The sequence below is a fragment of the Bos grunniens genome, chromosome 20, assembly GCF_055505025.1.
Source record: "Bos grunniens cultivar Pamir isolate PY7600 chromosome 20, Bosgru_T2T1.0, whole genome shotgun sequence".
NCBI classification, from domain to species: Eukaryota; Metazoa; Chordata; class Mammalia; order Artiodactyla; family Bovidae; genus Bos; species Bos grunniens.
The window spans coordinates 7,577,971-7,603,382 of NC_141184.1; positions in this window are offsets into that span (position 1 = coordinate 7,577,971).

Consider the following 25,412-nt stretch of genomic DNA (forward strand, 5'->3'; position numbering starts at 1 on the left):
GATTCTTGCCCACAGTAGTAGATATACTGGTCATCTGAGTTACATTCCCCATTCCAGTTTATTGTAGTTCGCTAATTCCTAAAATGTCAATGTTCACTATGTGGTCTCCTGTCTGAGCACTTCGAATTTGCCTTGATTTATGGACCTCACATTCCAGGTTCCTATGCAATATTGCTCTTAACAGCATTGGACCTTACTTCCATCAAACTTTATTCCACAACTAACTGTGGAAAATTCATAAATAGATGGGAATACCAGACCACCTGACCTGCCTCCTGAGAAATCTGTACTCAGGTCAAGAAACAACAGTGAGAACTGGACATGGAACAACAGACTGATTCTAAATCAGGAAAGGAGTACATCAAGGCTGTATATTGTCACCCTGATTATTTAACTTATATGCAGAGTACCTCATGAGAAATGCTGGGCTGGATGAAGCACAGGCTGGAATCAAGATTGCCGGGAGAAACATCAATAACCTCAGATATGCAGATAACACCACCCTTATGGCAGGAAGTGAAGAATAATTAAAGAGCCGCTTGTTGAAAGTGAAAGAGGAGAGTGAAAAAGTTGGCTTAAAACTCAACATTCAGAAAACTAAGATCATGGCAACAGGTCCCATCACTTCATGGCAAATAGATGGGGAAACAATGGAAACAGTGAGAGACTTTATTTTGGGGGGCTCCAAAATCACTTCATATGCTGACTGCAGCCATTAAATTAAACCTAGACAGCATATTAAAAAGTGAAGACATTACTTTGCTGACAAAATTCTGCCTAGTAAAAGCTATGGCTTTTCCAGCAGTCATGTATGGATATGAGAGTTGAACTATAAAAGCTGAGTGCTGAAGAATTGATGCTTTTGAACTGGGATGTTGGAGAAGACTCTTGAGAGTCCTTTGGACAGCAAGGAGATCAAACCAGTCCATCCTAAAGGAAATCAGTCCTGAACATTCATTGGAAGGACTGAAGCTGAAGCTGCAATACTTTGGCCACCTGATGTGAAGAACCGATTTATTGGACAAGACCCTGATGCTGGGAAAGATTGAAGGTGGGAGGAAGAGAGGACGACAGAGGATGAGATGGTTGGATGGCATCACCGACTCAGTGCACATGAGTTTGAGTAAGATCCAGGAGTTGGTGATGCACAGGGAGGCCTGGCATGCTGCAGTCCATGGGGTCACAAAGAGTTGGACAAGACTGAGTGACTGAACTGAACTCAATTGTGATATGTTGATGAGAGAAAATACAAAATTAAACGTCGGAACTGTCCTGTAGGAATGTTTCTTCTTTCAGATAGGTCTAAAACAAATTGGGATCAGGAAAGGCGGGGTTTGTTTTATCACACAGCTCAGTGTTCACATGGGATCCAATATAACAATAAGGGAAATAAAATTATCTCCCATTCATAAAAGGACCCACCACTCAGGTGTGGAGATCTGCTGAAAGGCATAGCAATGACTCTCTGACTTTTCAAGCAGCTTGCCTCCTGGAGCGCCCTGCAGTCTTTATTATGGCAGCCACAGACTCTCCCACAGCAGCAGACATCATTTAACACAGGCGTCCCGTGTGCCCATTGTATGTGCTGGCAGGTGTTTAATCACCAGGATCACCCTGAATCATGGAACCACATGGAGGCTAGTTCCCTGAGAATTGATGCCCATCAACTGTCTACCTTTAACTGATGCTCTGTGTGTGTGTGTGTGTGTGTGTGTGCTAGTCACTCAGCTGTGTCCTACTCTTATTGACCCCATGGACCATAGACCACCAGGCTCCTCTGTCCATGGAATTCTCCAGGCAAGAATACAGGAGTGGGTTGCCATTCCCTTCTGCAGGGGATCTTCTCCATCCAGGGATAGAACCTGGATCGTCAGCATTGCAGGTAGATTCTTTACCAACTGAGCCACCAGGGAAGCCCATAACTGATCCTATTATATTCAAAAGAAATATGCCTGGCCTGGTGCTCTATGAAGACCTAGATGGATGGGAAGAGGGGAGGGGAGGCAGGCTCAAGAGAGAAGAGGTATGTACGTAAAGTTATGACTGACTCATGTTGTCATATGCCAGAAACCAACACAGCATTGTAAAGCAATTTTTTCTCCAATTAAATGATAAAAAAAAGAAATACACAAAGTAGCAGCAAATTAAGGAAGACTGAAATCTGAACCCCCCTGAGGCTCTATCCACACAAGTGGGTTTATTTGTTCCCCTTACAAGGCAAGATAATAAAGGACTTCTGATTAATTAGATAAATATGAATATTATTGCAGATGGAATGACTGACTCAGGGACAGATTGTTTAACTGGCCTAGTGTAGAGTGTGGGAGTACTGGGCTGTGTAAACCAAAAGTTCTTCAAGGAGACAGGATAAAATATTCCATGCAAGCAATTTACAACCATTTCAAGTAAGACAAGCAAAATATTCAGAGGAAGAATAGATGAACCTGAAAGCCCAGTGACTCAGCAAGAAAACTGATCTCATGCTCCTGTAAAGTACAATGGATGTGCTCCGCTTTGTGCAGGCATTCCAGAGTCCATGCCAACAGAAGCTCAGCCATGTGAGACGCATGGGTCCCCAGGCCACCTGCATTGATGACCTCCCAGCTGATGGGAGGACAGAGGGATTGGATGGTCTGTCTGGATGTCTGTAAGGGTCAGAGCTGGAAGAACATAAATTACATCAGCCCACATCCAATTTACTAGAAGTCAGTGACCCCATTCAGATAAAAAGGGGTCAGCAAAAATAGCTACATTATGGAAGAGATACATGAGTCCTTGGTGACCAGGAAGCTATCTCTACCACAGACACTTAAGTATTGTTTGAAATAAGTTTCAAGACTATTAATGCCATAAGGTACTCTACCAGAGAATGCTTGCTTTGAACCTCAAAATATCCAATATGATTAGAGGAGATGATTCAAAAGTAATCTGCTAGAAAGACTTACCTTTAGCATAAAATAATTTCCACTTTTAGGAAAAAGTTATAAGCAAAATTTAATAAGTGTGCTTGGTCTCTCAGTCGTGTCCAACTCTTTGTGACCTCGTGGACTGTAGCCCGCGAAGCTCCTCTGTCCATGGGATTCTCCAGGCAAGATTACTGGAGTGGGGTGCCCTTTCTCACTCCAGGGGATCTTCCCTGTGTCTCAGGGGATGACACGTCTCCTACATTGGCCGGCAGGTTCTTTACCACTCGTGCCACCTGGGAAGTCCAAAATTCAATAGGTGGTGAATATTTATGTTGAGAAAAGAGAATAGAGGCTAATATTTCCTAATTAGAGAGAGTTCTTAGTGAGGATACAATTAACCAATTTTCTTATTAGGGTGTGTGAACAGAAATTTTAGAACATACACAACAATTATTTTTTAATAGCTGTTTTGTTGGAATGCAATATACAAAAATTGCTCAAGTGTTCCCATCAATGAATTTTCACAGAATGAACGTCCTAGGAAACCAAAACCCAGCTGGAGATAAACATGACCAGCAACCCCCAACCCTTTTCTGCCCTACACAGATTAGAAGACAAGATACAGTTAACTGCTCTCCTGGCTTCAGCACTTCACATGGGTTCTACCCAATTTTTTATTTTAAGTTTTGGAGTTTATTGGTTTATTGGTTTATTTGGTTTATTATGTAGTAATAGGTAGACAAAACAAGAATATTTTCATTATTTTAAGTAAATTTTCAACACTGTATCAATGTTATTATAATTTCAAATTAAATAATTCACCACAGTTAGGCACTGGAACCACCATAACCCCAGAGTAATCACCATAGTTGTGGCTTCTTCCTCCTAAGCATCTCTCATCGCCACCCCCTCTTATTTATCAACATCATTGCCTAGTTTGAATATCTTTCATCCCTCACCTGAACCTCCCTGTTATTCCTGCTTTCTGACTACTCTCTTTATAAATCAGAGGTCTCCAGAGTAACATAACAAACAGGAAACATAGATATGTAAGAGGAGATTTTTTTATGAGAATTGGCTTATGTGATTGTGGAGGATAAGATATGCCATAGACAGCCTGAAGAACAAAGAAAGCCAGGGGTGTAATTCAGTCTGAGGCCAAAGGTTTGAGAAGTGTGCGTGTGAGTTTGTGAGTGTGTGTGTGTGTATGAAACCAAGAGTTCTGCTGATTCCAAGGGCAGGGCAAAATTGACATCCTAGCTCAAGAGGAGAGAGATTAATCCTTCCTCCACCATTTTTGTTTTCTATTCAGCTAGGTCCTTACTGGTTATCTATTTTAATGCTGTTTATTTGCTCACTTGGCTGCATCTAGTCTTGGCTGCAGCGCATCGGATCTTCCCTGTGTCACACAGGGTCTTTTTGCTGCAGCGCATGGACTGTCGACTTGCGGTGCGTGGGCTCAGTAGTGGTCCGCAGGCTTAGTCGCTCCACGGTATAGATCCACAGGATCTTAGCTCCTTGACCAGGGATCTAACCCACATTCCCTGCATTGCAAGGTAGATTTGCTACCACTGGACCACCAGAGAAAGTCCCTCCTCCACATTTTTGTTCTGTTTGTGTCCTTCGAGGGATTAGATGAGATCCACCCACATTGACGAGAGCCGATCTCCTTTATTCATCTATTAATCCATCTCTTCCTCTTCTCTTCCAGCTCTCTGAGAATCCCTAAGCACTGTCAACGTAACACTGTCAGAATATCCTTCTTATAATAAAAATCATAAAAAAACTTCAAAGTCCCTCAATGTCCTTACTTTTTCTAAAAGTCAAATATTGAAGGCATTTTAGGATCTATGATTACCCTCCAAGCTCATCAGACACTTTCTCCAGCCACTCCACTATGAATGCACCCCATGCCTTGCTACAGGCCCCATCCCGTGACCACCATTGCTAAAGGACTTCCTCTGACATGTCAGAATAGGCATGGCCTGGAGGCTTTCCCTATTCCGTGTCCTCTGCCTGGCACCCCCAGCACTCTTTTATGAATTCCTAGGGAATCTATCTACTCAGATCTGTCTATTACCATGATCTCCCTTGCTCAGAGGGGAACCACGGTTATTAAAGTCACCTATTTCCTATATCAAAAGCAATTTTCTCTTGATCTCTCTCCATACTATTTGCTTTGGCCTGTCTACTTTTCGAAGCATTTCTGATCCTGGATTCCCATCTGGCTTCACCTCCCTTTGCATTCATACCCAAGCCATTTAAGCCACTGTTTCAAAGGTGAGACTTCATCATCCTTCATGAAGAACTCATCGCACAGCCACCTGGCTTCCATGTCTCCTCCATGTTCAGCTATTTCCTTTGATCTCTGAGAAAAGAAAAGTGAAGTCACTCAGTTGCGTCCAGCTCTTTGTGACCCCATAGACTGTAGCCTACCAGGCTCCTCCATCCATGGAATTTTCCAGGCAAGAGTACTGGAGTGGGCTGCCATTTCTTTCTCCAGGGGATCTTCCTGACCCAGGGATTGAACCTGGGTCTCCCGCATTGCAGGCAGACACTTTACCATCTGAGCCACCTGGGAAGCCCTAACATAAGTTAAAAAAATATTATTTCAGTCCTCACGATTCCCCATCTCCTTCAGCCATGACATCAAAACCTTTAATTCCGTCATGACCTCACTTCCCTCCTCATTGTTTGAGTCCTCTCTGGATTTGTTTGGGACTTTTGCTGAGGCTTCACTGCTGTGGCTGGCCCCTCACTCAAAGGCTCTCTCCCAAGCCCTGCCCCTGACTCTCCAGGTTCCTGATTTAATCCTTTCCTGGATATCCTCACGCAGCTTCAGATGGTGGCTATAGCAACTGGTGATAAGGACAGACAACTGGTACCCCAGTTCATCTCCTGACTCTGACTTTCCTCCAGCACTTAAAGCTTATCATTTCCCAAAGACACCCAGGTCTCTCCTTATCTGCAAATATCCTTCTTACTCACCACTCAGCTTTTCAAGTTGTAACACTGAAGTTTTCAATCATTCTTCCCCCCATCTTGCCCCCCAATCCCTCTACCTCCAAAACCTCTCTTGCATCTTTCCATCTTGACTCCTCCCCAGGTGGGTTTCGAACCTGATCACCTCTTCCAGGCCACTGTGTTTGCTTCCCATCCACCTCCAAACAGCTGCCAGATATTTATCACCAAAGTGAAACTGGAGACATTGCCCTTCTGCCTAAAATGCTAAGGTGGCTCTTTATTAAATGCAGAGTATAAAATGGGGAATCTTAAAATTATTTTGGAGCTTCCAACCAAGCAATATTACCAGTAACTGAACCCTGTATTCATAGGCTTTCTTTCTCTGTTCTCTGCATGTGTCCTCTCCTGCTTGCCCTCACAACATCTTACCTTCATCTGAGCACGCCATGCACGTCTACATACACCCTTCTGTCTAAGAAACCTTTAAGTAATATCTTCTGGTGTTCCTTTTAAATCTTTAGGTATTTTTAGAGACCCAACCCCAGTATCTCTTGTGAGGTCTTTTTATCCATCATTTCTCCATATATCCATTTAATCCATATATTTCTTTACATAAATGTAGCACTTTATTATTTGGAGAAGGAAATGGCAACCCACTCCAGTGTTCTTGCCTGGAAAATCCCAGGGGCGGTGGAGCCTGATGGGCTGCCGTCTATGGGGTCACACAGAGTCATGCACAACTGAAGCGACTTAGCAGCTTAGCAGCACTTTATTAACATTCCTACTATAGATTTTCTTAAAACTTTTGACGTTTCTTAGTTGCTAAGTCATGTCCAACTTCTTTGCAACCCCATGGACTATAGCCATCCAGGCTCTTTTTTCCATGGGATTTCCCAGGAAAAAATACTGGAGTGGGTAGCCATTTCCTTCTCCAAGGGAGCTTCCTGACCCAAAGATTGAGTCTCCTACACTGGCAGGCAGATTCTTTATCAGTGAACCACCAGGGAAACCCTTTCTTATCATAAGTGAATACAAAATACATTTTTCCTTCTAGAATATGATCTCTTCAAAATTAAGGACACCATGATATTCATCATTGCATTTCCAAGACCTAGCAAAATGCCTAGAATATGATAAATTATTGGAAACATTTGTTTTTTGTCCCTATTGAAACCGAGCAAGACCCTGCAGGGCTGTTGGTCAGAGAAGCATTTCTGTGTCCTCCATTTCTTGCTTGTAGGGAATAGAATGTAGCCTTCATGATCTTCCTTAAGTTCCAAAGGGTAGATGTGAGCAGCCGTTAATCAAAGAAGGGAGAGGATACAGAGACAAGGGAGGGGGAGACAAGAAGCGATAGTTCCATCTCAAGGGAGCACATAGCAATATCTCTGAGCTCTTTACAGAGCCAAACGCCCCAACAAATGGAGTTAAAATTCTTCATTCCAGGGAAGACAACCTGAGGCCAGATTAAAGGAACCAGAGAAGTTCATCAAGAGAAAACCTGAGATCAGATTAAAACAGTGCAGGCCTTGCACTCACCCTATATATTATCAGCAAACCTGACCTTGAACTGTTGCTATAAACCTGGCAAAGCAACAAAGCTATTCTTTTCTACTTCACCCAAAACTCTTTCTGCAAGATTTGATTCAGCACCAGTGTACAGAGGTCAAGTTTTTGACATCATTATCAGGCACTTACATTCTATTTCATGTTACACTTCCATGTTGGAATCTGAGATACTACTAAAGCAAGGCCAGGAATATTTGTATGATGTCATTATTAACTTGGAGAAAATGTTCTTTATTTGCATTATTATTTTTTTCAGGACCTTCTTTTTTTTCACAGAAGCTTTTAAAGGTTATGTTCTGCACAGCATGCCTAAGTACTGTGAACTTTGAGCTAATGGACTCTGAATGATATTTTAGAACATCAAGTGCTTTCTGTCCTAGAACAACATGATTGACATATTAATAGCATACACACAGCATTTGAAGTTGAGGACTTGAGAAAAGTCAGTTGTGTTAAATACACAGTTACCTTAACTTATAGACAAACAATGACATTGGTAATAGGGATCCTAAATACAATTTCATGTACTTTAAATCCTTAGATATTGTCTTTACCAAGATGGGGGGAACACATAACAAATTCATTGGTAGGGAAGATTAAATAGCAATAAAAAGGAACAAAAACACAGATGGCTAATTATATATGACTAATGAGAAAACCAGCTGGATAGTATTTCCATGACTTAAAAATCTGGAGATAATGTAATGTATATAAGTGTAATCAATAGTTACATGCATCTCAGGCCATCTACAAAAATCGAAACTCTTAACCGTAGGAGAATTCAGATGCAGTTCCTATACCAGCCACAAGCAGAGCAAGGAAACCAAAGTGGGGTCACAAGATGTAATCCTTGAAAAGCTATTCAAGGGAGGATCTGAACGGCTCTTCCCTGGAAGATTTCAGCACTTATTCTGCACCATCTGCACAGAAAACTGGGATACTTCCAAGAACTTCCTGAACTGAAGATATCAAACATTCAGCTTCTGGATTTGCTGTTCTTGTTGTTCAGTCTCTAAGTCACGTCCAACTCTTTGCAACTTCATGGACTACATCACGACAAGCTCCTGCATCCTCCACTGCCTCCCAGAGTTTTCTCAGATTCATTTCCATTGAGCTTGTGATGCTATCTAATTATCTCATTCTTGGCCACTCCCTTCTCCTTTTGCCTTCCATCTTTCCTATCATCATGGTCTTTTCTAGTGAGTCAGCTCTTTATATCAGATGGCCAAAGGATTGGAGCTTCAGCTTCAGCATCAGTCCCTCCAATGAATATTCAGGACTTATTTCCTTTACGATGGACTGGTTTGATCTTCTTGCAGCCCAAGGGACTCTCAAGAGTCTTCTCCAGCACCAGTGTTTGGAGGCATCAGTTCTTCAGTGCTCAGGTTTCTTTATGGTCCAACTCTCACATCTGTACATGACTACTGGAAAAATCACAGCTTTGACTACACAGATCTTTGTCAGTAAAGTGATGTCTCTGTGTTTTAATATGCTGTCTAGGTTTTTCACAGCTTTCCTTCCAAGGAGTAAGTGTCTTTTAATTTCATGGCTGCAGTCACCATCTGCAGTGATTTTGGAGCCCAAGAAAATAAAATCTGTCTCTGTTTCTACTTTTCCCCCTTCTATTTGCCATGAAGTGATGTGGCCACATGCCATAACCTTAGTTTTTTGAATGTTGAATTTTAAGCCAGCTTTTTCACTCTCTTCCTTCACCTTTATTAAGAGATTTTTTAGTTCCTCTTCTTGATAGCCTGTATTACAAAGGACAGAGCTTGACTACATCACTTTGCTTCTCCAATAAAATCATAACCCTTTGGAAAGAAGAAAAGATAGAAATTCTCTATGTTGAGTTTCTCTATGCTGAGTTTCTCTACATTTTTTCTTTGTCTCCCTGGATATTTTTCCAATTTTAATCTTTATGAAATTGTATTTTTTCCTAGCCTGGTGCTTGAGTTTGACTGTCTACCAGGATGATTGTTGCTGGTGTTGTGATGCTGCTGATTCTCTGAACTAGGAGGATATTGAGATGAAGTTTTTCCACCTTCTGTGACCTGGTGCTGAAGGGCAGGTTCTGCCTGAGAAGCCTGTGCAAAGAGATGAGCATTTCATATTTAATTGCACTGCAGTCCTCTGATCCATAACAGTCCTTCTCCCCTGAGGGAGAACCAACCTCCCTGCAAGTGTCCCAGGTCACATGAGTTGCCAGCACCAGTGACAGCACAGAAGGAAAGAACCGGTTCCATATCCTGAAGGGAGTATAGATTTCCTTCCTTCCATTCACAAATGTACTGTTTTTATCTTAATAGTTGAATTTATTTGGATAATTAGCTTTCAAAGAAGATTTACTTTAACTCACTTTTTCATTGATGTGGAGACTTTTGGCTTCTTTCTTTTCAAGACTTCAGAGTATTCTACATCATTTTCATTAATGAGTTGCTATGATTTTCTGCAACAAATGTTCACAACAGTTTTGTTCCAGGAGCAGGTGGCTCAGAATCTATATCATTCTGTTGCATTGTTTCCTTTTCCTCAGTTCATTCCTACAGCTTCTTAGGGGAATTCCTTATGATTGGTTGACTGAGAATGTAAAGTTTCAAGCCTGGTTTACAAATGAGTCTGCACAGTAAACAGGTAACAATTGAAAAACTGGTAGCTACAGTATTACTGTCCCACTTGGAGAACTTTCTTTCCCCTCTGTCCTTTAAGGTCTTCTCTGAGTTCCAGGGCAAATCCCTCTCCCTCTTAGCCTCTGCCCACCACAACCTGCCTAGATGTCTGGATGCTCAGAGACCTGCCGTGGGTATTCAGTGTTCTCATGAAGCTGGGGCAGCAAGGGGGTCCTCCAGGCACTTTGTTGTCAGAACTCATGAGCGCATGAGAACTTCCACAGAGAGGAGGACAAAGGGGCAGCCTTGTGTGTTCATGGGGACACGTGGGGACATGAACCTCTAAGAATTTCCAGAAATAACTGGAGGACTCATGGGGGGTAAGGATTAGTACTCCATCACCAACACAGAAAGGATTTATCAGTGCAATTGCTACTGATCACATCATCATTTCTCATAGCCATGTCACTGTTCCCAGGAACAGTTCCCATGATCTCTTGGTTGATGTAGTTTATACCATTTATACAGCAGGCTTCACTTTCTTTTAATTAAATACATTCATGTTCTTAATTCCAGAAAGATTCCACTCCTGAAACTGACTAAAATTGGGGTGGGTGGGGGGAAAGATGATTCTCCTAGAACTAGTGAAGATACCCGGAAATAAGGTGGAAATATGTATCAGGATAACCTTCACAGAGAGAAATTTAGCAATCAAATAAAAAGCCTCCCTCAAATAAATGCCTGACTTTGGTCCAGTAACTTTTTTTAGGGGAAATATCGAGAAATTAACTATTTCCTGGCGTATCAGTAAACAAAGATTGTCACAGTAATCAGGAATTGCAGTCACCTCTGTTGCTGAGCTGATAAGCCCTGAGGGAACTCAGGATGGAAAGAATACCTGCCATCTAGCAACCATCAGACTGCAGCCACTCCCTATGGTGAGCCCCTAGAAAACTCAGGATGAGAAAGTACAGGAAACTGGCCCCAGACAGCTGAGGTACATTTGGAAAGAATAGTTTCAGTAATCTCAGACACTTGCATCTTCCCATACATAGAAAAGGAGCTAAATTCCTTAACTTGAGATATCTGGTTTTCTTTAATTAACAATGACCTTTTGATGTGCAGACCACCTGCTCTTTGTTGTAAAGCTCCTATATATCCTGGCTTCCTACACCCCTGCTCTTCAAACCAGTTTTCTCAGGATTACTTGAGATGCTGACTCTCTAAAAATTTGAAGACCTGAAAGTTGCCCCTAATAAAACATAACTCTCAACTTTTAGGTTGAGCATTTTTTTTAGCCAATGTTCTTAAGGGATACTTATGAAAATAGTCGTCTCAGTCTTGTTTGTAATAATGACTCTTGGAAATGACCTGCTGCTGCTAAGTCGTTTCAGTCATGTCCGACTCTCTGAGACCCCATAGATGGCAGCCCACCAGGCCCCCCATCCCAGGGATTCTCCAGGCAAGAACACTGGAGTGGGTTGCCATTTCCTTATCCAATGCATGAAAATGAAAATGAAGTCGCTCTGTCATGTCCAACTCCTAGCGACCCCATGGACTGCAGCCTACCAGGTTCCTCCATCCATGGGATTTTCCAGGCAAGAGTTCTGCAGTGGGGTGCCATTGCCTTCTCCATGGAAATTACCTAACTTCACACAAATTGGGATTTTACTTTCATGACATGGAAGCTGTGGAGTCACTTAGCATGATGGGGAGGAATACCTAGCAGACTGTTCCATGGAACACATTCATGAACAATGTTCAGCGGGAAAACAGATTAAAGAGTATTTATCTCCATATTTATAAAAATTATCTATAAATGCCTAGCTATGCAAACATCTCACTGGAATAGACACATTCTGGATATGAATTTGCCTTGCTTGCACCACCATCTGTATACTCTTAATATCTATTATCATGGTTTCCACACAGCAATGATTTTGACCAGGAACTCCCTTCACAGCAGCAAGCACTGCAAGGGGCTTATATCCAAGGACAGGACAGTTGTTATCACACTTTCACCCACCTGGAAGCAGTGGTCAGAACGAAGGGTAGAAGGGCTTACTGGGAACTCAGTTATAGCAGCAGTAACACAATACCCAGAAACGGAGTGGTGTTCTGTGTTGTAGGTACACATTATTCTTTGAATCAGAGATCATTATATGCTGCTTTCTCCCCCATAGCCAGAAAGCATGAGCCTGAGGATCAAAGGTTAAAAGTTGATACATCTTCTCTTAATATTATCCCTAACAAGCAACTCGGGAGAAGAAAATGCCAACCCACTCCAGTATTCTTGCCTAGAGAATCCTGTGGACAGAGGAGCCTGGTGCGCTGCTGTCCATAGGGTCACACAGAGTTGGACATGACTGAAGCAACTTAGTGTGCATGCATGCGCTGGAGAAGGAAATGGCAACCCACTCCAGTATTATTGCCTGGAGAATCCCAGGGACGGAGGAGCCTGGTGGGCTGCCATCTATGGGGTTGCACAGAGTCAGACATAACTGAAGTGACTTAGCAGCAACAGCAGCAGCAACAAGCAAGTCACAAAAGTTTTGCTTTCTGTTCCAGATGCATTGAGCTCTCCTGGTTTGGGGGTCTTATTTCCAAAGGGTGATGTTTGCATGAAGGCATACAGCAATAGCTCACTGTAATGGAAAATGAGATACCCAATTCTGACATATTGGCTTTCTTATGCCACTGAACCAACAGAAAGAAAAGGGCTACTCCCCTGAGGAGAATGATTGATCTTTATTATCATCAGGATAATCATCTTGATATCATCAAGATATCATCTTGAGCCCCGCACAAGAGCAGACAGGGAAGACTGTCTCTAGAGCCCAAAGGGATGCTTTGGTTTAATGCTTAACTGTCCATGCCCAAGAGTAAAAATTAATGGAAAAGTACAGTAATCAAAATAACAGAACTCCTGAGTATCAGCACTATACAGGAATGAAAGCTTGAATCACTCTACCGGCTGAGGACCCCTGACCAGTTTATGTGAAAGTGAAAGTCACTCAGTTGGGTCCAACTCTTTGCAACCCCTTGGACTATACACTCCATGGAATTCTCCAGGCCAGAATACTGGAGTGGGTAGCCTTTCCCTTCTCCAGGGGATGGCTGAGGAGAAACGTGAAATGTTTGTGGAAGGAAAAAGCCAGAGATAATCAATTACAGTCCTGTGACCAATTTTTCAAATGAGGATTATCATATATTTGCATATTTCCCATTTTGTTCAGTCCCTGAGTTGTGTCTGACTCTTTGCAACCCCCCTGGATGGAGCACACCAGGCTTCCCTGTCCTCCACTATCTCCTGCATTTTGCTCAGATTCATGTGTACTGAGTTGGTGATGCTATCTAGCCCTCACCTCCTCTGATGCCCCCTTCTCCTTTTGCCTTCAATCTTTCCCAGCCTCAGGGAAATATTTCCTCACATTTGATATATATTTATACTATTTGTAGATATAAATTTGGTTTTTCCTTTCTTTCCATTTTTATTTTATGGGCAAGTTATTGGCAAAAGGAGAGAGTGGGTGAGGTAAGCATCCTTTCCAACAAGGTCCGAGTCTCAGCTCTGGATGTCGTGTAGGTGGGTTCTTCCAACTAAATGATTCCCTTTGATCCTTCCCTTAGTCCCAGATTTAGTGGTTACTGTTTGCATCTCTCATCTTGTGTTCCCTAAAATTCTCTTTACCCCTTTTACTAGTTAGTTCAGTTTCACTGTTCCTTTTGGATGCATGCAAGAGCATGGCATGTGTGAAGAAACAGAGGCATAAAATCAGAGGGGGTTATGTCTGCAAGCGTGGCAGGGTGGAAGACTTCCTCACATCTGCCTCTCCATAAAAGCAATGAAAAAATTGGCAACCGTTGTCAGAATCAACTTTTTTAAATCTCTGAAAATCAACCAATAGCTGGCAGCAAACTGGCGCACATTTAGTCAAGAAAAAGAGCTAAAGCTCAGTAAGAACAGTGAGCTTTGCAGCATTTCAATTCATCTAGTCACATCTCCTGCTGCCCAGCTCCACAGCCCTGGAAAATAACAGCCCAACTTCCCAGAGCAGAGGGAGTCACACAGGACTGGAAACCTCTCACAGCCTCATTCCCAAATAGGCATCATTATCTGATTTGATTGGTATCCCTTGGAAGAACCAGAGGTCCTAGGAAATTAGAGAAATCTCTTTACAATCTCTAGCTGATCACTAAACTAATCAAGTAGATACCTCAAAGATACAGACTTTACAGAAATTGATTTTAAAAAGTCACTAAACAAACAAACCGCTACACACATAGCAACAAAAAACCTTGGAGTGGGGTGAGAAATGGATTTCTAGAGTGCCAAAATATTTGAAATGTCTTATTTTTAACTTAAAAAAAATGTTATAGAATATTACCCATTCACACAGAGAAACAGCAATCAATAGAATCCATCCTCTGGGAAACCCAGATAATGAAAAATATTTTAAATCAACTATTATACATATTTTTAAAATCTAAGGAAATCAAGCTTACGGAAATAAAACAAAGTGTGAAAAATCTCTCACTAAATACAGCTCCTTCCATTGCCCTGATTTTGTTCCAAATCTATAAAAAATATTAATTCTGTCTCTCACCCTCATTTGCAGATGCGATCCTGAATAGTTCATGTCAATCAATCCATCTTTATTGCCAATATTTGGATCAGGAGTGGAAACATGGCACCCTCTGGACCAATGAAGTACAAATAGAGGTTTGCCACCAGTTTCGGAAGACGCTACTGTCAGTCTTCTGGGGAATGCCCAGGAGAAGTCTTTTCCATCTCCAGATATAAATGAGGAAATCCTGGAGCCCCAGGTCCTAGAGATCCCACTTTCAGGAAATGAGTCCTGGCAGAAGCTGTGCTATGTACCAGAGTCTGGAGAGACAGAAAGCCTGGAGCCCCGAAGCTCTACTGAGTCAGGACATCCATCAGCAGCAAAGCCAGAGACACCCCAACCTTCCAGGGAGGCATTCCCCAGAGCCTTCCTACTTCCTTACTAAGCAATTAGGACAGGGTTTCTCCTTTAGAGCTTCCAAGCCCAGAGAACCAGGTCTTATCTAAATATGTGTACAGTGATAAAGAGAATGGCCTAGTGGATTAAGTCTGGGAAGTTTAAGCTAGAGACCTTTTCCCAGAGATCAATTTGCCTTGTAATTATCCATGTCTTGGTCCTTCCTCAGTCTTCGCACTCAAGTATATAAGAAACATTATTCCATGGGACTTGATGAATGAATGGCAATGCCCACACAAAGTCAATTATAGTTAAATTTATCATGCTTTCATCTTGATCTGATTCATTACAGGAAGGTAAGTTTTCAGACAACTTTGGATTAATTCTAGAATAAAATTTGGGTCTCCAGTCCCTTCCCTTGAATCACTATTAACAGTCAGCCAGTAGCTGTGATTTAAATGCATTCCATTTGGAAGCTGGCCAGAAGAACTCCCCTACAGAAGTAAGAGGAAATGAAAGAACTTGGCATTTATATAGGCCTGTTTCAAATTGCATACCAGCAAAATTCATTGAAAAATGTGTTTAAAATTCTGCTTCCCTATCTGTCGATTCTCATTTGGTCAAATTTTTAATGAAGTTATTGAACTAATACACAACTTCACAAAGTTACAGATGAAATCTCTAAACTTCCAGCAGTGCAGGGAATCAAACAACAAAGTGGCTCAAAATACACTACATTCCTAGCCTCAGTTTTCTGTTCTGTAAAATGCAGATCAACTTACCAATCTTAAGATTTATGAGATTTAAATGAGATATTAGAATACCCAGTACCATGGCCATCTCACAGCAGGTACGCAATTGCTATTTGTGTTCACCACCTTCTCTACTCACAAGCTTCAAAAACTAACATCTGCTTGGTCTAGGGCTCCAATGTGTTCTCTGTTTGGCTTCAGTTTGATTTCTACCTTGCCTTCAGCTTTTCTCCTAATCAATCATCTGCTCTTTCCAGAATCAGCTCTATCATCTTCCAATCACTGGGGGTTACCGCCTCCAGCCTGGTTTCTGTCCTGTTTCTTCTCCCTCGGTCGCACACTCTCTGCTCACTTGTCCTCTCCACACCTCAGCAGCTCAGTTTTCCACCTGCTCTCCCCTGAGGTCCTCTCCCGCCCACTGCAACCGTCTCATTGCACTGGATCTGTCTCCAGTCCATCTCATTGGACACGCCTAGTGTCCATCTAATTGTGAAGGCAAGTCCAGGTAGCACTAAAGTTAAACGGGTGGCTGGGGGTCTAGAATATCTGATTTAAAACTGTTTCCCTCACTACTCTTGCGACTTGTAAGTTCCATAATTTTGAGAAGTCTTATACCCCTGTCTCGAAAAGTGAAGTGACACTGTACTTGGGTCATGAATTTGTTGCGAGAAGCAAATGATGAGCACACCTGAAGCGCTTTGGACAGAGTCCTGCAGGTGGCGTGTGCTGACTACCTCGTGCAATGACAAGGATTGTCCACTAGGGGAGCACGTCATCAGATGACTCGTTCCAAGGCTCTCGGGGAAGCCGGACGCAGAGCAGACTTTCTGGTCCAAGAGGGATCCCCCAACTGTCCGCCGCTGACAGCAAATAGGTTTCCAAAAACAGTGGAAGCTGAAAACGCTACATTATCCTTTCTATAGTTCATGCGGTACAACTTGGTTTCTTTTAGTTTATATTTGATTTAGTGACATGATTCCTCTAGGGAACTAAGAAACATAATAATTAAAAAGCTAACAGCTTACTCTTAATTTTAATTACATTACCTAATCTATACATCATACTTTAGTAGAAAAAAAAATATTAACCAGTACTTTAAAACCAGCTTGAAAAATTATTGGCCTCATGACCCTAGAAAAAGACATTTCCTTTCAAGAGCCTTATTGTCTTTACTTAATGCAACACAAATAAAACAGCTGCCCTTGCTATCAAGTGTATTTACTGAGAGTTCAGATTGAATAATTTACATGAAAAATGCGTGAGAGCTTTGACCTACTAGAGAAGCACAAAGGTCTATCAGGAAGCTGAACTTCCCACAATGTTTTTAAATTAAAAATTGCCTGGGGGATAGGTTTTCAGGGTGTCAGCTGCTCAAAGTTGCACAGAGCAAGGCGTTGCTATGTTAGTCGAGTTCTGGCCTTTTGGAATTCACATTTAAATCAAACAAGATAGTGGGATGAAGTGTGGCTTTTTCCTTTCCAATCTCCTTAAATCAATCATTAACGAGTCAAATGTGATCTGTGTGGGTTTGGGTAGGAATAAAGCACACAGCCATATACATTAATATCTAGACTCTCAGGGAAACCATCAAGAAATGACAGAGGCTTCTAGAACAGAGTGATTCAATGGTGTTTACAACTGAAAAGATCACACATGATTCCAGATTTTAACCCTTCTTATCGCATCCAGCTCGCTGTGTTCAGCAGGACTTCCTCCATGCCATGCTAGGATGACAGGAGCACCATAATTATGTGCTTCTGTTGATTTACCTGCTGTGACAGTGCCCATGAGGCAGGAGACGGGGAACCCACAGATAAGCAGTGCTGCTCGTGTTTTTCTGCTGCTCAGATGCCGTCTATTTTCCCTGAAGTAGAGTGAAGTTACTGCAGAGATTGAGAGCCATTTAACTCCCCAAACTTATATGGCTTCATCTATGGCATGGGGATCACAGTACCGTCCTTCATAGCATGGTTGTTGTTGTTCGGTCCCTCAGTCATATCTGACTCTTTGTAACTTCATGGACTGCAGCACGCCAGGCCTCCCTGTCCATCACCAACTCCCAGGCCTTGCTCAAACTCATGTCCATCAAGTCGGCGATGCCATCCACCATCCTGTCCTCTGTCATCCCCTTCTCCTCCTGCCTTCACTCTTTCCCAGCATTAGGGTCTTTTCTAATGAATCAGCTCTTCATATCAGGTGGCCAAAGTATTGGAGCTTCAGCTTCAGTATCAGTCCTTCCAGTGAACACTCAGGATGGAGTTCCTTTAGGATGCATTGGTTTGATCTCCTTGCAGTCTTAGCATGGTAGTAAGGATTAGAGGAGAATTCACAGGCAATGTCTTGTGGATCCTGGATCTGGGTTTTCTTCCCTCTGTGCCTCCCTAGACACACATTCTCTGAAGTGCAGGCAGCTGGGCTGCACAGAATCCTCTGTCCTAGCAGAGGAGGTGTCAAAAGGTGAAGGAAAGTAAAGTGAAGTCACTTAGTCATGTCCAACTCTTAGCAACCCCGAGGACTGTAGCCTGCCAGACTGAATCTGCCATGAAAAAACTTCCAGTTTCCATGTTTTGCCTAAACGCTGCTTTCTTCTGAGTAGGACAAAGCACATGGAGCACCATTAGAGATGCCCTTCCCCGGGTTTGCTGAGAGAGTGAAAGACAGGCACTTGCCACCTCTCCCAACGGAGGCAGCAGAAAATGAGGCAGAGGATCAAGGGAGGAAATGGAAAGAGCTGAAATCACCAGACATTTCCACGTTCCCATTAAACTTCCCCAACAGGACTGAGTGAGCTGATCCTTCCTCCCATGAAGAAGTTAGTCATCACAGAGCCCCGAGCTGAGCTCCATGTGCTCCCTAGCGATCTACCACACAAACAGTAGTATATATATGTCAACCCTACACTCCCAGTTCAGCCCACCCTCCCCGTTCCCCTCTATGTCCGTATGTCTGTTCTCTATGTCTGTGTCTCTATTCCTGCCCTGGAAATAGGTTCACCTGTACCATTTTTTCCCCTAGATCCCATGTATATGCGTTAATGTACAAAATTTGTTATTCTTTCTCTGCTACTGCTGCTGCTAAGTCACTTCGGTCATGTCCAACTCTGTGTGACCCCATAGACGGCAGCCCACCAGGCTCCCTCATCCCTGGGATTCTCCAGGCAAGAACACTGGAGTGGGTTCCCATATCCTTCTCCAATGCATAAAAGTGAAAAGTGAAAGTGAAGTCGTTCAGTCGTGTCTGACGCTTCTCGACCCCATGGACCCAGCCTACCAGGCTTCTCCATCCATGGGATTTTCCAGGCAAGAGTACTGGAGTGGGGTGCCGTTGCCTTCTCTGATTCTGTCTCTGACCCCCTTCAATTTGTATGATAGACTATGCTGCTGCTGCTGCTAAGTCGCTTCAGTCATGTCCGACTCTGTGTGACCCCATAGACGGCAGCCCACCAGGCTCCCTCATCCCTGGGATTCTCCAGCCAAGAACACTGGAGTGGGTTGCCATTTCCTTCTCCAATGCATGAAAGTGAAAAGTGAAAGAGAAGTTTCTCAGTCGTGTCTGACTCTTTGCGACCCCATGGACTGCAGCCTACCAGGCTCCTCCGTCCATGGGATTTTCCAGGTAAGAGTGCTGAAGTGGGGTGCCATTGCCTTCTCCATGATAGACTCTAGGTCCATGATAGACTCTCAGATCAGATCAGATCAGTCGCTCAGTCATGTCCGACTCTTTGCGACCCCATGAACCACAGCACGCCAGGCCTCCCTGTCCATCACCAACTCCCAGAGTTCACTCAGACTCACGTCCATTGAGTCAGGGATGCCATCCAGCCATTTCATCCTCTGTCGTCCCCTTCTCCTCCTGCCCCCAATCCCTCCCAGCATCAGAGTCTTTTCCAATGAGTCAACTCTTCGCATGAGGTGGCCAAAGTACTGGAGTTTCAGCTTCAGCATCATTCCTTCCAAAGAAATCCCAGGGCTGATCTCCTTCAGAATGGACTGGTTGGATCTCCTTGCCATCCAAGGGACTCTCAAGAGTCTTCTCCAACACCACAGTTCAAAAGCATCAATTCTTCGGTGCTCAGCTTTCTTCACAGTCCAACTCTCACATCCATACGTGACCACAAGAAAAACCATAGCCTTGACTAGATGGACCTTTGCTGGCAAAGTACTGTCTCTGCTTTTGAATATGGTCTCTAGGCCCATCTATATCACGACACATGGGAGGGAGTTCCAAGAAGGAAGGAATATATGTAACTTATAGCTGATAAACTTTGTTGAACAGCAGAAACTAATGCAACATTGTAAACTATTTACAGTCCATTAAAAATAATATTTTTTTAAGTCTAAAAAAGAAGTCGGGAGGGATAAGTAATGTTCTTATAGTCACACAGACAGTGCATGCTGTTTCTGGTTGCCTAGGAACGAACTAGATCTTCTGGAAGACCTTGTATCTCCCTGGCAAAGGAGGGGACCCATCCACTTCCAGGCACCCAGTCCCCTGGATGTGAGAGGCAGAAGGGCAGGGTGGCAGGGAAATTGCTCTGTAGATTCACAAAGCTTGTGCTTGGGGATAATATCTCTTTTGTAGAGTTAAAAAAATTTTTTTTTCCTTTCTTCCTGTCAAGGAATCTTTCATTTTTCTCCTCAGTAACTTGGAGCCAACCATGGATTCAGAACCACCTGGGGAATACCCCTCCCCTGAGACTCAGAATGAACTGACAGGTGGCCCACTGGAGGGGAAGGCTTGATGAAATGCCTCTCAATCAAACCATTCACCTAGTAAAATGCTGCCTCCTCCACCATATGGCTGCCGTAGCCTTTGCCAAAACGTCTCTTGGCTGGTATGAGGGTAGATCTTTACTGCACAGATTCTTATGCATTGTTGGAAAGGAACAAAAGAAATACTCATTTAGTGAATCTGAAACTACAGAAAATGGAACAGAAAATTGGTCAATTTAATGATATTCATTTCAACATGTATCATAAAACAACTAAATTTATTTTGGATGTTGCGAAAGAGGATACTATTAGAGGAAAAGTTATTTTCAAGTTGAAATTTTCTTCTACAGAGCATGCATTTGTTAGCAGCAATGCAACTCTTTTAGACCAAGAATATAATGATTTGTATCTTAGCCAATTCAGAAGTCCTGGTTTAGTAAGATGCAATCAGAATCTGGACTGAGGTTGATACTCTGCCTCAGAATGGTTTACAGATCAAAATTGGCAAGTAATGATCTCATCCATATATTATTATTAAACATTTACAATTGAATTCTTAATTTAAATGCATTTCAGTTGCTTTCTTTGGGAACATTTGTCATAAATGTATAAAAAAAGAACTAGACAATTTGGATAATATAACATAAATGTTTTTTTAAAAATCTTTTGAGTGAGTTAGTACTGCGATTTTGGAGAGGTGACACTTCTAACTTAATATAAATTTTGAATGCAGTGTAGTAGGATGTGTGACATTGAAGTTGATATACTTAAATAGTATTAATAATCTAAGGTGTCTGATACCAGGTAACAAAGATCAGATGCAGGTAATTCAGGGCAGCAACATGACACATAACAGATGTAATGTCTTCTGTAGAAAACATGAAGAGATCGTGCTGACTCCATGGCGATATGAGGGCAGTAAACTTGCATTAGCAGAAAAAAGAGGTCATCACTGTGCATTAAAAGTGCATTTCTGCCATGTTCCAGGTATCATGCTGAGGCTTTTACATGAGTGTTTCATTTAATCTTCAGGATTTACCAATGAAAGAATAGCAGGACTCAGCAACAAGGAAGAGCAGCGAGCTTGAGATTTGACTTAATACAATGGGATCAAAAATCACGGTGATGATTGGCAGGACACCCCTGCCATCTAGGAAGAATTTTCTGCAAAGTGAGTGTTTCTTGGTAGACACTACATGTGTGTTAAAGAGTCTCAGTTATTCCAAGCAACCTGGAAAGTGATATAGTGTGAGTTTAATGAACAGAGAAAAATGACACGGGAGGAGAAGAAATTAAATGGGACTAGATCATCAAATGAAGTTGAGGGCTTCCTCAGCTGCACCCCACCAGATCCCAGAATCAGACCAACATGTGATGTCCTCAGCTCAGCTCAGCATGCTTAGTCACTAAGTTGTGTCCAACTCTTAGCGACCCTGTGGCCTGTGGCCTGCCAGGCTCACATGATGCCCTGTCTTACTCATATTGCATCATACTTTCAGCAGGGTCAATGGTTATTGAAGCAGAAGCTTATAAATGTTTTTTAGTGTGGGTCATGCAATGCTCCTGTGTGAGGCAGATGAGCGTTGGTTGGGAAAGTAAATTAAATGCAGTTCTAAATTAAATGTAGTCCTTGTATATGTACAAAAATACATGGCTGGTTTGGGTCATGAATGTTTTTTTCAAACATGCCTTCGGGAATGGCAATCCACTTCAGTATTCTTGCTTTGGAGATCTCATGGACAGAGCCTGGCTGGCTTCAGTCCATGGGGTTGCAAAGAGTCAGACACAACTGAGCGACTTTTTTTTTCATATTTAGTATACAAATATAAATACGTGCATTTTCAAAAATTAACTCACTTGTTCTCAATACTCTTACATCCAGTTATATCTTCTGCTAAATTTTCAAGCTCAGAATTAATCAATAGATAGCTATTTTATAGTTGAAAATTTTCCTTAATCATAAGCTGCTGCTGCTGCTAATTCGCCTCAGTCATGTCCAACTGTGTGTGACCCCACAGATGGCAGCCCACCAGGCTTCCCCGTCCCTGGGATTCTCCAGGCAAGAACACTGGAGTGGGTTGCCATTTCCTGCTCCAATGCATGAAAGTGAAACGTGAAAGTGAAGTCGCTCAGCCGTGTCTAACTCTAAGTGACCCCATGGACTCCAGCCTACCAGGCTCCTCCATCCATGGGATTTTCCAGGCAAGAGTACTGGAGTGGGGTGCCACTGCAGAAACACTAATAAGAGGTAAATGCAATATTTTGCTTCTTTTGCAATACATTTTCATATTTTATAGGAAATATTTCTAAATTTAAAATTTTTATTTATATTGTTGCTTATTTTAGAATTTGACAATGTGTAATTTTAAAATATGAGATTATTTACATTTTTCTTATTTTGAGCTTTTATCATTGGCCTATGAATGTATTATAATACTTTTTCAAACTGTACTGGCACTGTCTATATTTTAAAATGCTTCATAAATCAGACTGCCATGTCAGAGTTCTCTGAATCATGAGAGAAAAGACTCTACTCCAAAGAAACTGGGTAAAACTATATATGAAAACTAAAAGGTGATGAAGACAATTTTTCCTGTCTTCATCGACGTTAACAATTAACTATATTGAATCTTATGTAATAGAACATTTTGAAAAACATTAGGGTGACAGGCATCATTTTGAGACTAATCATTCAAAGACTAAAGAAAAAAGAATTGACTATATGAAGCATAGCTCTTTAAGACACACAGACTGTTAAAGAGTTTCACACCAGAAATGAGAAAGCCAGGAAGCGTCCTCCAGGGTAAATCTCTGCGTTGTATTGTCTGGGGGACCACAGAGCAGCTGAGACACCCACGGCTGAAAGCCTGCTGGGTACCAATGCAGCATGATCCAGTGTTGCTTTCCCAGGATTCAGTAACTTGTTGATTCACAGATTTTGCTACAAACACAAAGACTGAGTCAATATCTAAGTGACAGAATTGCACTTTGCGTTACACATAACTAAACTTCTAGATGTGAGAGGACTTGCTACATTGGTCCAATAGGAACACCAAATAGTTGTTTAAAAAAGACTTCCCAGTACCTGGATTTTTTTTTTCTCAACATCTTATTTTTTTAAGTTTTTTTAAATTACTTTTTTTTGTCACTGTGGACAGTGACTGAAGCCATGAAATTAAAAGACGCTTGCACCTTGGAAGAAAAGCTATGAAAAACCTAGACAGTGTATTAAAAAACAGAGACACTACTTTGCTGACAAAGGTCTGTCTAGTCCAAGCTATGGTTTTTCCAGTAGTTAGGTATGGATGTGACAGTTGGACCATAAGGAAGGCTGAGTGTCAAAGAATTGATGCTTTTGTATTGTGGTGCTGGAGAAGACTCTTGAGAGTCCCTTGGACTGCAAGGAGATCAAACCAGTCAATCCTAAAGGAAATCAGTCCTGAATATTCATTAGAAGGACTGATACTGAAGCTGAAGGTCCAATCCTTTGGCCACCTGATGTGAAGAGCTGACTCACTGGAAAAGACCCTGATGCTGGGAAGGATTGAAGGTGGGAGGAGAAGGGGACGACAGAGGATGAGATGGTTGGATGACATCACCAACTCACTGGACATGAATCTGAGCAAACCTGGGAAATAGTGAACAGGGAAGCCTGGAGTGCTGCAGTCCACGGGATCACAAAGGGTCAGACACGACTGAGCAACTGAACAGTGACAGCACAGTTGCTTCACCCAAAAGGGCGGGGATATATGTATTCGCATGGGTGATTCGTTTTGCTGTACAGTAGAAGCCAGTGCGTGAATATTTAACACAAACCTGAAGTGGTGTTGAAATATTTGAACTATTGAATAACTTTTAAACTCCTGCTTTATCTCAGAAAAGAATGTTGATGTTTTTGCTATTGATGCAGAAGCAGTGGTGGTTAAAACTTCTGGCACGTGAATCAGAGTCGTGGCAGGAAACTGTACCAGCAGGCGTGGTCGTCCTCCCTACTACACACTCCCATAAAACAAAACCAACGCATTTTATTTCAAAAAGGGTTATACTTAAGAATGTCCTAGATGAAGCAGTAAAAATTATTATTATTAAATCTCAACCCTTTAGTATACATCCTTTTAAAAAAATATTTTGGTTGTTAAAGTGGGATGTAATGGTTATCTCAAGGAAAACTGATTGTGTGATTATTTCAGTTACAAACAACACTAGCTATTTTTCCACAGAACACCTTTTATATCTGAAAAAGTAACTGACAGACCAACCATGGCTTTTCAAATATAGATATTTGGCAGATACTCTCTTAAAAATGAATAAAGTGAGGCATTTTCTTCAAAGAAAACAGCTGACAAAACCTGTTTCCAATGACAAAATTCGAGCTTTCAAGTGAAAACTAGAATTTTGGAAAACTTATGTCAGCTACTGTGAACTGGATAGCTTCCTGATACTTTTAAAACGTTTCTTATGACTTTGATGGTCATATTAACAATCTGACTTGTGTTCTATATCGACAGATGGAAAACTCATAAACAAAAGCTCATTTGGAACACTCCTTAATTCTTTGAGAGTATAGAGTGGTTCTGAAACAATAAGAAGGAAATATAATTGGAAAACCGAGGTAATGAACTGTTTCAGGGAAACTGAAGAGGGTCAGTGGGACATGAATCGTGGTCAGGCCTACCAGAAGAGCAACAATTTTCTTACTTCAATCCAGCACTTTAGTGAGGGGGTAAAACCAGTACTTTTATCAGTAATATGAAGCCTCTTTAACACAAACATGGCTGAAGCAGTGCACTGTAAAGCCTGCCTGAAGAAAACCAGTTCTCACCGAGTCATGCGGGGACTCAGTGAGACACAGGCATCATGGCAGATGAAAGCTCTAATGCTGTGATAACAGGTACCTACGTCTGAGTCCTGGCTCTGCCCAAAGCCGTTCTGTGACTTG